Here is a 14,253-nt window from a genome sequence, read left to right on the forward strand (position 1 = left end):
GAACATGAAATGGACCTAGAAAGTCCAGACCAATTTTTTGCCAAGCTCTAACAGGTGGGGGAACAATAGAATCACAAACACCTTCTAAGATAAGAACCTTGTCACTGGTGTTGCAACGTGTACAAAGTTTGATAGCCTCCACAATTTGATTGTCCATTTTTGGCCACCAAAAATTCGATCTGACATTTCTCTTGGTAATGGTGGCTCCTAGATGTCCAGAATGGGCATCAGCAATGATTTTCTCACGATAGACAGAAGGGGGAATGAATTTATCACCCCTAACAATTTTGCCATTTTCCAAGGAAAGTTCTGAGTTAATTTTCCAATAGATTTGAAGTTCGGGAGAAAGAGATTTTTCTTTGGGCCAACCTTTTTGTATGAACAAAATTACATCTTTGAGAACAATATCATTTTCAACAGCCTTGATCCAATCATTCTCAGCAAAAGAAATCGAATTTTGGGAAATATTGGCCACAAAACATTCCTCAATCTCAGTTTCCCAATCATTTTCATCAGATTCTTGTACAGGTAACCTGGACAAACAGTCTGCCCGTTTGTTTTTTCCACCAGGGATATAGATAGTTTTGAAGTTGAATTCCAATAATTTAGTGGAAAGTCTAGCCAATCGTGCAGTTGTGCGATTGACATTTCTGCCTGATAAAATGTCGACAAGAGGTCGATGGTCGGTTTGAAGAATGAATGGTCTACCCCATAAGTAGGATTTGAACTTCTCAATACTCCAAACGCAAGCTAGCAGTTCTTTCTCTATTACTGAGTATTTCCTTTCAACAGGACGGAGAGTCCTGGAGGCAAATCCCACGGTAAATTCCTTGCCGTGGGCCAGTTGTGAGAGGACAGCTCCTAAGCCATATTCACAGGCATCGACAGTAACTACAGTTTCTCTATTACCTTTAAAAGGCTGAAGAGCAGGAGCATTAGTGATATGCTCTTTAATGAGCTCAAAGCCCTTTTCACATTCATCAGACCAGCTGAAGGTGGCACCTTTTTTAAGTAAAATTCTAAAACATTCAGTGGTCTTAGCATAGTCTCTCATGAATTTTGAGTAAAACTCACAGAGACCCAGAAAGGATAACAGTTGTTCTTCGTTAGAAGGAGCAGGAGCTTCCATGATGCTTTTGACCAGACCTGATCTGGGCTTGATGCCACTCTCAGAAATGGTATGACCAAGATATTCTACCTCTCTGGTTTTGAAAACACACTTACTCTTTTGTAGAGTTACACCTCTTCGTTCCAGGATGTTAAAAACTTGGTCAATGACTTTGTCATGTTCGTTCTCGGTTTGGGTAAATATAAGAATATCGTCTTGGAAAAGGACTACATTAGAGAGTTCCTCAAACATTTCGGACATGATACGCTGGAAAACAGCGGCGGCAGAAGCTAACCCAAAAGGGAGGCGACAAAATTGGAATACACCATCTGGTGTTACAAAAGCGGTGAGATGTCGAGAGAGAGGATGTAATTCAATCTGGTGGTAAGCCGCTTTTAAATCGAGTTTGGAAAACCAAGTAGATGATCCTACTTTTGCTATCAAATCCTCAATACGAGGAAGAGGAAAACCATCGACCCAGATGGCTTCATTAAGACTGCGCAAATCCACACACATCCGAAGGTCACCGGACCTTTTCCTAGCAAGAACAATGGGGGAAAGCCATAATGTAGATTCTACCTTTTCAATAACTCCTTGTTCGCATAGTGATTTTAGGTGTTTTGACAAATCTTCTCTAATACTGAGTGGGACATTTCTGAGTTTGTGTTTGACCGGGGTAATGCAATCCTTGACTTTGATAAAATGTTGGAAATTGGTGATCTTACCAAGACGATCTTCAAAGACTTTTTCATATTTGTGTTCCCACAATTTGCCATTCAAAATGTTGCATACAGGGACAGAAGATGAAGAGGTAGAACAAGGAAGATTGCACCCTTCAATAAATACAGGGTTGGGTAAACCAGGTTTAATAGTAATGCCAAATTCTGCCTGATGTATGAGACCTAGGACATTAATGCCACGCTTGGCAACGTAAACTTTCCCTTTGATAGATTTACCAAAGATGGAAATTTCAGCCCAGAAATAACCTAAAAGATTAATTTTGCTTCCTTCAAAAGCCACAGTGAGAACATCAGGGGGAAGTAAACACTTATCTTGCCAAAAATGAGAATATTTGTCATGGGAAACAATTGTGATGCGAGCACCGGTGTCTACGAGTAGTTGGACATGATGTTTTTCAATGATAGTGTCAACTTCAGGATCAGGAACATGAAAGATGCGACTGACACTGTCATTGTCTTTCACAACAACTATATACTCCTGAGTAGCTACATCACATTCTGAATATTCAGTTGATTGCTCAAGAGGGTTTAAATCAGGAGAGGAGTCATTCTCATTCATGACACATCGCACACTACCTCTTCTACCTCTCATACAGACCCTTGAGAAATGACCATTTTTGCCACATTGAGTGCATTGTTGGTTGGCGGCCGGACAATTTTTGAAGTTGGAAACATGGTAAGAAGAACCACATCTAAAACAAAAAGTACTTTGGCTGAATTGTCTATTGGGCATAAAAGGTCTTCTAGTACTGGTATTTCCCATTCTTCTAAAATAACCACGTGAGTCACGAGGAATAAAATTGGAAGTCTTAAGAGGAGCAGGCGTTTTAGTGGAAACTGCACTGGAAATAGAAGTATTGGAGAGGGACACTTCTAATTGTTTAGAATCTTCCAAGGATGTCTCAATACTTTTGGCTATATCAATAGCCTTATCCAGAGAAGGGTCTTTGCAGGATAATAGTTTCCCTTGGATTTGTTTACAGGAACAGCGAGCAACAAGTTGGTCCCTAATAAGTTGAGAGGTGAAATTGTCGAATTCGCATTTGGAAGCAAGTATTTTTAAAGCAGTAACAAAAGTGTCAATGCTTTCTTCGGGTTTTTGAGCTCTGGTGAAAAATTTGTAGCGATGTACAACCATGTTTTTAGTCTTGACAAAGTACTTGTCCAATTTGGCTATAGCTATGTCGAATTCATCTGGAGCTTCACCAGGCGGTGGGACATAAGGAGGTAGATGGTCAAAAACGTTTTGGCCTTCTACACCAAGATGATAGTACATTAAATTCTTTTTTCTTTCTGCTCGATATCTGAGTCCATCAATTGCTCCTAAGTAGGCCATGAAAGATCTCAACCAAAGATTCCATTCGAGAGGAGGATCTCCAGGAGTCTGAAGAAATGGAGCTGGGGGAGAAACACTTTGCATTGTGAGATCTTCTATTTTTCCCTTTGTATTGGAAAGTTTCGATTCAATGAAATAAAAAAATAAATAAAAAACTGTATTTATAGAATAAGAGTAACTATTGTAAATAGGACTTCAGAATAAGATTTTGCAATTGACAATGAAGATGTGTAAAAATCGTAATTTTTTTTTTTTTGATGTAAGTAAATGCTGTGCACATCAGCGTGCAAATGCTGTGCACATCAGCGTGTAAATGTTGTGCACATCAGTGTGCAGATGCTGTGCACGTCAGTGTGCAGATGCTGTGCACGTCAGCGTAAATTGTGGCAAAGTCAGTTGAAAAGAAAAGAGTCCTGGAGCTGCGACGGCTCTCAACGAGTACAGCGGGAAAAATAGTTCGTAAATGTACTCACATGAATGTAGATCGTAAAGGAAGGAAATGTCTTGAAACTCAAAGCACTTTACGTGAAGAGAGTTGAAACGACAGCTGACGAACAGCATCCCATCCTCCGTCGCCAATGTAAAGATGAGGCGGAGGCAGGAGATTGTAGTTTGGGATTTATTCAGGAGAAGAGAGCCGTCCAGCTTGAGGGGAAGACACAGCAGCTGCAACTGCCAAACAGGGAACACTGGGGAGGAATCTTCGGTACATGGAAATCCGATGGATGACATCACAGGATGGAGTAATGAGATGATAACAATACAGATCTCCACACATTCCCCAAGGAGGTGAAGACAAAGTTACATGTATGGGACCGAGGGGCGTACCAGCAGAATTTGGGGCAGCAGAAATTGGACTTTGTTGGCAAAAAATGCTGTTTTGGAAGATATCTTTTTAAGACTGTTGTTTGCTGCCTCAGTCCTGAAGGTCCTCAGAAAGCCTATTGCCTGACTCATCGATGGATTTCCTGGGTACTGGTGCATTAATCATGGCTAATGTTCTCCTCTTCCCCACCTTTTACCAGGACAGATCACGTAAAGACACAAGTAGGATCCGAAAGACCTACTATGCATTGTCGAACAACTGCGGTAAATCTGTACCGTGCATAAAGTAACTGAACTTGTCAACAGGTGCGGTGCACATTCCATCAGAGCCTTTTCTATGCTTTACCCACCACTGCCATGCCTGCAACTATCCGCTTGTATTGGGACTGATCGAAAAATGGCTGACAATGCCAGGCAATAGTCTCTATTTCTATCAGTTTACCGTACTGTATCGTACTAGCCTTGCCGAAAGTTATGCTATTACAGCTATCCTTCACTCATCACCCGAGGTTTAAGAAAAGCCACAAGGAAAGAAGAAACTGAATTTTCTCTGCCTCTGGTTGAAGCAGAGTTTGAGTGCAAAAAGAAACAGAAAGGTTCTGAAACTTCAAATCTGAATTTGAAGGATAATAAAATGGTTAACAGTCGTTCAGATGAGGAAGCATAAGCAGAAAAGGATGGCGACAAAGGGTTTTCTATTAAACGTTCTAAAGAGAAGAAGGAAGTATAATGGACCATAAGCCTGGCTGTGACAGTGAAATGGACAAAAACATTTATGTTACTACACTTCCTGAGTTAGAATTTTGAGTTAGAATTTAGTGGCTGCTTCAGGTCGTCAAGCAGCGCTTCCACCAATACTGTTGTCTCTGAACGCTTTTCGGGTAGCCAAAATGCAAACAATTAAGGCCCCAATTACCGTGTTGGGCCGACTAGCGTCCGCATAACGTGTTTTTTTTTATAAAACTTTATTTTCCAGTTTCAGTAATAAACACAATAGCATTACCAGCTCGAAATACAATAAAATGTGCATCCTTATACATAATTTGGCAGATGTGCCTGTCACACATGAGACATAGCTCAGAATGGACTCTTTGATTGCTGGCCAATATCACAGCTGATACATAGTATTTTGCTCTGAATAAGTACAATCTAGCCATCATATGCAGGTGTCGCAGTTAAATCACAGTCAAAGAGTTGTGTACCTGCTTAAATTTGTGTATCCCTGTTGTGTGTGTGAATAGACAGTATTTCAATATTTAGCCAATACCCGCTATTAGGCTGCATATTAGACTGTGATTGTGTTGTGGTTGTGTATTGCTTAAAAGGACCCCAGATATCCCGGGGGTGGGATTTACTGGGCAACATAAACGCATAGAGATCATAATTGTATTGGCAATCTGCGAGACTGTACAGCCAGTTCCTGCACTGTGGTACTGCCCTCTGCCTCCATTTGAGTGCAATTTACCTTTTTGCAAACAGTAGCCCTAGCGCTGTGAACTTTCGGACTGGTTTGGGGATGTTAAGAACATACCCAATAAGGCTATGGCTGGTGCAGGGTCTATGTCAAAACCAATCATGTCCCCCAATGTGTGGAATATTTCGGTCCAGAATTTACCTATTTTGTGACAAGTCCATGCCAGGTGCGCAAAGTCTGCATGAGGGGCTATACATTTAAGGCAGCAGTGGGGCCTGTCCGGATCTATTTTGTGTGATAGTTCAGGCGTAATGTAGATTCTCCGTAGAAATTTGAAGTGGATAAGCTTAAGTCTGCTATTCAAGGTCACCTCCTTAGTTTGTGAACAGCACGCGGCCCATTGATCATCAGTTATAGGGTGGCCCAGGTCTGTCTCCCAAATGGTCTGAATCTTGGTGCCGTATATTGGGGCCATCTCTATGCAGGCCCTGTATAATTTAGAAACCAAATGCTCCCCCTGCAACTGTCTAGTATTAAGGACAGGGGGGTTCGAGAATTCGGTTCAATTGGGAAGCAAGGAATCTTGGCTTTAAAAGCTGCCCGCAGGAGGGCAAGCACAGACCTGGCCATAAATGAGGCCTCTAAAAATGTGTCCCTGTCCGAGATCGAGAATACTTGGCCTTCTATATAAAGGTCGCCTATGGTCTTCACGTGAAACATATTAAGTGTGCTTTGCCCTGTTCTTTCCCCTGTAGTCTGCCCAGCATGTTTCGGGGTGGGAACCAACTGACCCTAGGTTGGCTGGTCCGAACACTATATTATGATGCAACTGCACATGCTGTTGCAAACTCCCATTTCTCTATGAGAGCATGTGCTGAGGGGGGTTTGAGCCTGCAGCAGAAGTGCCCATAGAGAAATGGGAGTCTGTCCAAATCCCTGCACCTCATGGTGCCTGCCACACAGTGCAGGGATTTACAGGGGGGCCAACGAGAGGCCGCTGAGGGATGGGTGCCTTGCTAGGGGCCCCATAAGTTGCTTTCTGAAAGGCTTTCCATGTCCGGAGGCCCGACATGGAAAGCCTGTCAGAAAGTGTCACCACAATCCCTAAAGCGGAAATACTTAATGTAAGGGATTATGTGGTGGTGTCCGACTGCCTGACAGGCTCCTCAGGGCCCATCGGAAGCCAGACGGAATGACCTGCCTGTTAAAACTTCGACCGCCTACATTGTAGTAAGGCAGTCTGACTTTAAAACATATATGTCAGTCGGACATCCTAAGTTGCCCCTATGGCTCAAAGCATAAATGTTAGGACCCAGGTTGCCAGTATTTGGAACATCTTCTCTACAGTAGCTTGAAATGAGCAAGTGCAAATGCCCTTGGATGTTTTGAGGTCTGTAGCGCAATTTATGTGACACATCATGGTCTTCTAAAAAGCTGCGTTTGCAGTGGTATTGGGTACCAACAGAAGATGAAGTATGTTGTAATTTGCAAAAAACACAGTTGATGGACAGAATGTAGAACAATGTCATACATTCACCCCAGTACAAGGATCTGGGCCTAAATCCATCGTTTTTTTGCACTCCACATCACCCTGGGTTAGACACTGGCTATATGCAAATCAGCTCTTACCCTGTGCCTCGTGGGAACAGTCCAGTCCGAACTACCAAGCCATGTCTTTCCCAGACCGGAATCAAGCATCCAAGGACCGGTTTCTGTCCATCACCACCCCCCTTTTCCAAAATCGGTATGTTGTAATTTGAACATGTGTGTTTTGTAATGTATTTTATATTTCAATTCCACATCACTTTTAAAAGTTCATTTTTTTCAAGCCATGGAGACTTATTTGAGTTAGTAGAGTCATGCTAAAGGAACCAGATGAACTGCATAGTTCTTCAACACTCGAAGATGATTTATTGGTCGCATTTAAGCCATTCAATTGCGTCTTCTTTTGCTTGATTTATGGGGAAATTAGTGGCATATTTTTAATTGCCCAAGCTTGGTTTTATTTGTTTTTAATTGTAAGACCATAAATATTATTATGCTCTGCTACTCCAATATTTTTATAGGGATCAGAGGAATAGAGACTTTTATCGATTAAGCCTCTTGTTGTTGCCATCCACTTCTGCCTTTCAGACATGGGAAATGAAATGGTCCAGACCGAAATATGCTGCATCATCTTGGCTAATGAAGAGAGTGTTTTTTGTCTGGGAGGGAGGATGGTCTGAGTGTGGATGGATACACGAAACGTATTAGAGCTGATGAGAGGTTTCTCATCAAGTAATAGTTTATAACTTTAATCTTCCTCACAAATATTAAGACACAGAACACCAATGTGTTTTTTTTACTCCTTGCATGAGTCACGGTGGCGTGTGCTTATGACGGCCAGGGGCCGTCCAAATCCCACTCACTATATAAATTGCCCGCACAGCGCGAAAATTTGCAGCACATGCAAGGGGTTAAAGCACTTTAGTAACGAGGAACACTACTCAATTGGGCAATGTTTTTCCTGTAATGAAAGCTACCAGAGATCAGTTAAACATATCCTTCCTCACTAGTTTTGTCAAACAAGAAAGATTGCTTTTATGTACTACTAAGCTTGCTGTTCTTTGCGTACAAAAAATGTAGTACAATTTGGAGAGTTAGGGGCTTATTTACAAGCGGCCTGAACCACCATAGTGTCGCTTTTTTTACACTCAGTTGGCACAGGCATCTCAATCATGTCTATGAGGTGACGCAAAGCCATCATGCATGGCTTTGCAAGGCCTCATCAATATGGAGTACGGCAAGGCAGCCGAAAGTGCTGCAGTGCCTTATTTTGCGTCAAGGAGGCATGCCGTGGGCATTGCAGTGGGTGTTCATATGCATCACCCATGGATTTTGACGCTTCCCCAGATTTACAAATTCACATAAACCTGCGACAATGACAAAACCTTATGGCTCCCCAGAGAGAGGAGAAATGTTTTCATTTCTCCTGGTTCTATTCCTCTTTCCATGTGTGCTGTATTCTGCAGCGCACATAGAATGATGAAAATTACTCTTGGTATTGTTTTTGTACAGGGAGGTCTCCCTTCCTGCACAAAAGCAATCCTGCCAACAAAGCAGACACCCTTGCATCAAGGTGAAAGGGTGCCTGCATTGGTTTTAGGCACCAAATTGTGTGCCGTGCTGGCAGAAAGGACAGGAATGTCAAAGGGCTGCGCAGGAAAAGACTTGCAACCCTGCCCTATGCCAAATTTTTGTAAATGAGGCACTTAGGTATTTCTTTGTATGCAGCCAAGTATTTCACACACATGTGGTGTAACTGACCTTTGCCGCTAGAGCATCACTTTTTATGATGATCCAGTGATGCAGGCCTCTCAATCATATTTATGAGGTGATGCAAATCTACCCTGCGTGGCTTTGCCTGGCTTCATAGTTATGGAGTAAGGCAAGGCAGCTCAAAGCAGGGCCTTGCCTTACTGTAAATCAAAGAATCATTCCATGGGCGTTGCTGTGGGTGTTACCACTCAACACCCATAGATTTTGACACTGCCCCGGATATGCAACATCAAGTAAAGGGGGCAGCGCATAAAACGTATGCCTACCCAGAGCAGGCGTAACAAGGAGAAATGTTACATTTCCTCTTTCCACAAGAAATGAATTCTACAACACACATATAATGAGGAAAACACCTCTTGCGATTGTGTTTTTGCAGGAAGGTGCTTGTTAGAAATGGGATTTCTGGGTTAGCTAAGGCTTGCGCCAAAACCAGACAGAAACCACCACTCTAGTCAGGGCAAGGAAGGTACACGCCAAAGATAAACCCTGCTCACCCTCTTGGTAGCTTGGCACGAGCAGTCAGGCGTATCCCGGAGGCAATGTGTAAAGCGTTTGCGCAACACACACTCACAGCAGCAACACACTAGGCACAACACAAAAGGAACTCCATACAAGGTTATTTAAAAATAGCCTTTGTATTATCATAAACACATTAGAAACCTAATCATACATTTACACTGTGCCAACTGGCACAGGCAATATTCACAGGGGATTATATACAGGACCGGGCCAATCAGGCCATGGTCAGAACCATCAGAATGCAGGTAAGTAAATATAAAACACAACCAATAACTGCTGGCACAATAATGAACTCAGCATTATTACATTAGGCATGAAACATATTAGGCCCAAACTTCATTAGTATACCACATTACGCAATAGGCATCACAGTAGACATTACAAGCATAAATACATTATACAATAACTGTAAGCATGAGCGCCATCACATAAACACATTGGGCATCACATTAGAGCCTTGCGGACCACCATATATTGACCCCAGGCCGACTGGCCTTTTCTCTGGGCTCAAATGCCCATGTCCCGCAGTGCCAGGGCTTTGTGCTGCCAATGCGCAATCTCCCAAAAGGTGCGCAAATGATCAGGACTAAATGTAGCAGCTGCCCACTACTTGCTGGGCACATGTGCAGGCAAAAATGTGGGCACTGGCACCTCCTGTCCCCCACTGGGACTCTCACAAAATAAATGTGCCCAAACGTTGCTGCTGCCCTCTAGCAGGCAGTGCGGCAGTGAATCAATAATAGGTCCTGGCACAACTGTGCCCTCTGGGCCTCACTGGGGCTCCAGAAACAAACATGCTCCATGCTGCAGCTGCCCTCTGGCAAGCAGGGCAGCTGAAGATATGGCCGACCGGGGAGATCACGGGCCCCTCTGGGCCCTCTACACAAATGTGTCCCCCTCGTTGGGCCACACGGGCTCTCAAAGCAAAGCATGCTCAACAACGTGGGCACCGAAAGGGTGTCTGGGGAAGCAACAATGGGGGGCATGCACCAATAGCGTGCCTCGACATACCCCCCTCCCTCCAGCTCCACTCACCAGACTCTGTGTGTCTCCCTCGCTGGGGAGGCTTCGTTCGGTCCACAGCTTGTCTTGCACGCGGGGCAAAGGCAGGCTCACTCTCCTTCCCTCTGTGGAGCTCGTCTGGCATGCGTGGCGAAGACAGGCTCCATCTCCTTCCCGCTGTGGAGCTCGTCTTGCATGCAGGGTGGAGGCAGGCTTTGTCTCCTTCCCACTATGGAGACTTTAACACTGGGAGCCCTCGAGGCTCCAGTCAGGCCTCTCCTCCGGTCTCGTGGCGGCGGTGGCTGTGAAACTGCACCCGGGGCTCTCCTCACCACTCGGGAGCCCGCCTTGACTTAGGTACAGTTTCGCCTGTCTCCCGCTCTCTGGACCCCTCCGCACTTCACCCGGGCCCCCTCCTGGGACCCGGGACTTTGAGGTAGAGCCCGCGAGGCTCAGGACCTTCCCGCTTTCTGGTTCCGGCCTGCCCCCAAGCAGGCGGACTCTGCCTGGCTTCTGGGTTGGGGCTTCTTGTGCCGGGCCGCAGCAGTGATTTTGCTGCCAAGACGCGGGGTGGGCTCCCACTCTCTGGTTTAAAAAGGCAGACAACGCAGGGTGGGCTCCTGCTGATTAATAAAATGTAAAGGCAGGGTGGCACCCGATCCTTTGGCACCAAAATGCGGGGTAGGCTCCCACTAAAGACATAAGGCAGTGGGGTGGACACCCGATTTTAAGGTACCGATGCGGGGTGGGCTCTCGCTTGGCTTTTAGCATAAATTAGCGGAAATAATGCCGGGTGGGCTCCCGCTTTTCCTATGCCGAGTAGGGGAATCCCACATGATGCAACTTCGCGCTGCAGGCCAACAGCAGTCCTCCTGGGGCAGAAATATAGGGCTCACAAGGACAAAAGTCAAGTGCTCTGCAAAAATGAGTAAAGTGCTCTTCACGCGCTAGAATCAGTCCAGAGGGGCAAAGTTGGGTCCAGGCAGGCCAGCACACAGGGCCCTCCAACAGGGAGGCAGTCCCTCATGGCGGTTCCTTCTGGAGCCCAGTGACAGACCCCTCAAGTCAGGAACAGCACAACCACAGGAACAACTTTCATGGGGTCACAGCCCCTTCGTTTATAGGACATTTTCCTTTGTCTGAGAGCACAGGGCTTGTGGTAACCAGTTCCAACTGGTTCTGGAGCAAGCTGTTTACCAGGCTCCTCTTCCTTATTGTTAGGTGGGGGCTCGTCATCAGACACACCACTGGGGGCGGATCCAGCTTCACTAGGGCAGGCACACTCCAATTCAGGAACCAGGGACTTCTCCTCCCACTACTCAAAATGTAGATGTCCCATTCAGCCTAGCACTGACTCACCCTGCCCCTCCTGGAGCCACTCACACCTCACTTGCCCCTATCACTCAAAAGCCAGACATGCATTTCACATCAGGCAGGCAGACCCATAGCACACAGAAATACCAACTTCTAAAAGTGTCATTTCTAACATAAGCACTATAAATCTACGCACACCATTGTGCAGCATTTATTAATACCATTTCACACATACGAGACTTGACCACGCTACGTCTCTCATACCATTATTTACCACTGACCTACATTCATCAGGGAATACCCCATGCATTCCTATTGGAGGCAGGCCAATCTCACTACATGTAACCCAGACTGCACGCACTTTACACTGGACAGCAGTGATAAAGTGCCTAGAGGTCTAAAACTACCAACACTACACAGGGAAAAGGCTAGGAGACAGGCAAAAAGTTTAAGAGTGAACCCGCCAAAAAGGGCCAAGTCCAACAGTGCTGCTTCTTGCACAAAATAAATCATGCCAACAATACATACACCCTTGCACCATGGGACCCCCAGTGTGCAAGGGGAATTAGTTACCCCTCTGCAAACGCGTCAGGGGCTGCGTTGCAGAGAGGTGTACAAACATTTTTTATCAATTTATATTAAAAATATGTAATGTAATTTAAAAAATAATATATCTAAAAATACAAAATTTATAATAATATAGTAAATCAGTATAGAAAATATAACAATTATTACATTAAAAAAGTTCATTTACAAAACCATTGAAATTCACTGAAAAAAACATAGGTTACAGCCACGATGAAATGGCTGAGGGAAGGAAGGGACTGAGGGAAAGAGTGAGAAAAGGGGAGTATGGTGAGTGACAAAAGAGGAGTTGAAGAGTAACTGAAAGAAGGGAACTAAGGGTAGGGGAGTGAGTTAAGAGTACTGAAAAACTAAAGGAAGGGCAATAAAGAAATGAGAAAAAAAAACTACTTTCAGTGTTGATGTTGTATTTAAATTCATAATAAAACAAAAATAATTTTACACATATTTTATTTAGGGGTTAGCATTTAAAAAACCTTGCAAATTCACAAAACAAAACATAGGTTTTACACACGTTATAGTTAGGAATTAGCAATTAAAAAACCTTGCAAATTCACTGAAAAAAACACAGGTTTTACACACGTTATAGTTAGGAATTAGCATTTAAAAAACCTTGCAAATTCATTGAAAAAAACCATAGGTTTTTTATCAGTTATAGTTAGCTGGACAATGTACTCATACAAAACCATTGAAATTCCCACGTTATAGTTAGTTGTACTCACTATAACTGGCGCGCCCGCAAAGCACTGCTAATGACGTCACATATTACATCACTCATGACATAGTCAGTGACATCACTCATGACATCACTGATGACATCTCAAATGACATCACTGATGGCATCATCCTTGTGAAAAAATGGCAGACTCTCTCTCAGTGTAATATAAGTTTTGATACACACATTGAAAAATAGAATCAAATAATTACAAAACAATGGAGAAACAAATTCCACTTACAACAATCTACTCAGAAATTGCAAAATCTACATACACATTCGCACATTCACCAACATATCTATATAGTTACTCATACACATACTCAATCATCATAAACACTCATTCATCTATACATTTTGTTACAAAACGACACTCATCCTTAGAGTTACTCACACACATACTCACACAAGCAAATAAATTATAAAACAACCATACACTTGCTTATACAGCTATACATACACCAATACTATTACTTCTACAGAAAAGTACACATACTTTTTTACTAAAACTATCTCTGATAGGAACAAAAAAGCATTTATACAGAAACTCTTACAATTTCTCACTCTCACACATACTTATCTATATGCATCAATTCTTACTTGTAGTTATTTTAAAGCATATGTAGTTACTTATAAAGAAATGATTCTGACAGTCATTCACTCACTAACACACCTATACACACACTCATCCATCCATACAGTTGTGCACACATGCTGTCTTCAAAACATATGCAAACAATAAGGCACTCATTCAATCATATATGCACAAAGTAATACCTCCCACCAAACTTAACAGACACTCATACTAATACTCAGAAAACTAACTAATAACTAATATAGACAATCATGTAGCTACTCACCAACCTAATACAATCAATTAAAAAAGCCCATCCATTTAAACTCTAATTTAATCGTTTGTTCTTCCATCGATGTTTAGGTACACATATATAAAATATATTTTTTTTTATCAGAAAGATACACATTCACTGGATGATGCCATCAGTGATGTCATTTGAGATGTCATCAGTGATGTCATGAGTGATGTCACTGACTATGTCATGAGTGATGTAATATGTGACGTCATTAGCAGTGCTTTGCGGGCGCGCCAGTTATAGTGAGTACAACTAACTATAACGTGGGAATTTCAATGGTTTTGTATGAGTAAATTGTCCAGCTAACTATAACTGATAAAAAACCTATGGTTTTTTCAATGAATTTGCTGGGTTTTTTAAATGCTAATTCCTAACTATAACGTGTGTAAAACCTATGGTTTTTTCAGTGAATATATATATATATTCACTGAAAAAACCATAGGTTATAGACCATATATAGTTAGGAATTAGCATTTACAAAACCTTATTTTACTCACACAAAACC

This window comes from Lissotriton helveticus, chromosome 7, assembly GCF_964261635.1.
Source record: "Lissotriton helveticus chromosome 7, aLisHel1.1, whole genome shotgun sequence".
Taxonomy (NCBI): Eukaryota; Metazoa; Chordata; class Amphibia; order Caudata; family Salamandridae; genus Lissotriton; species Lissotriton helveticus.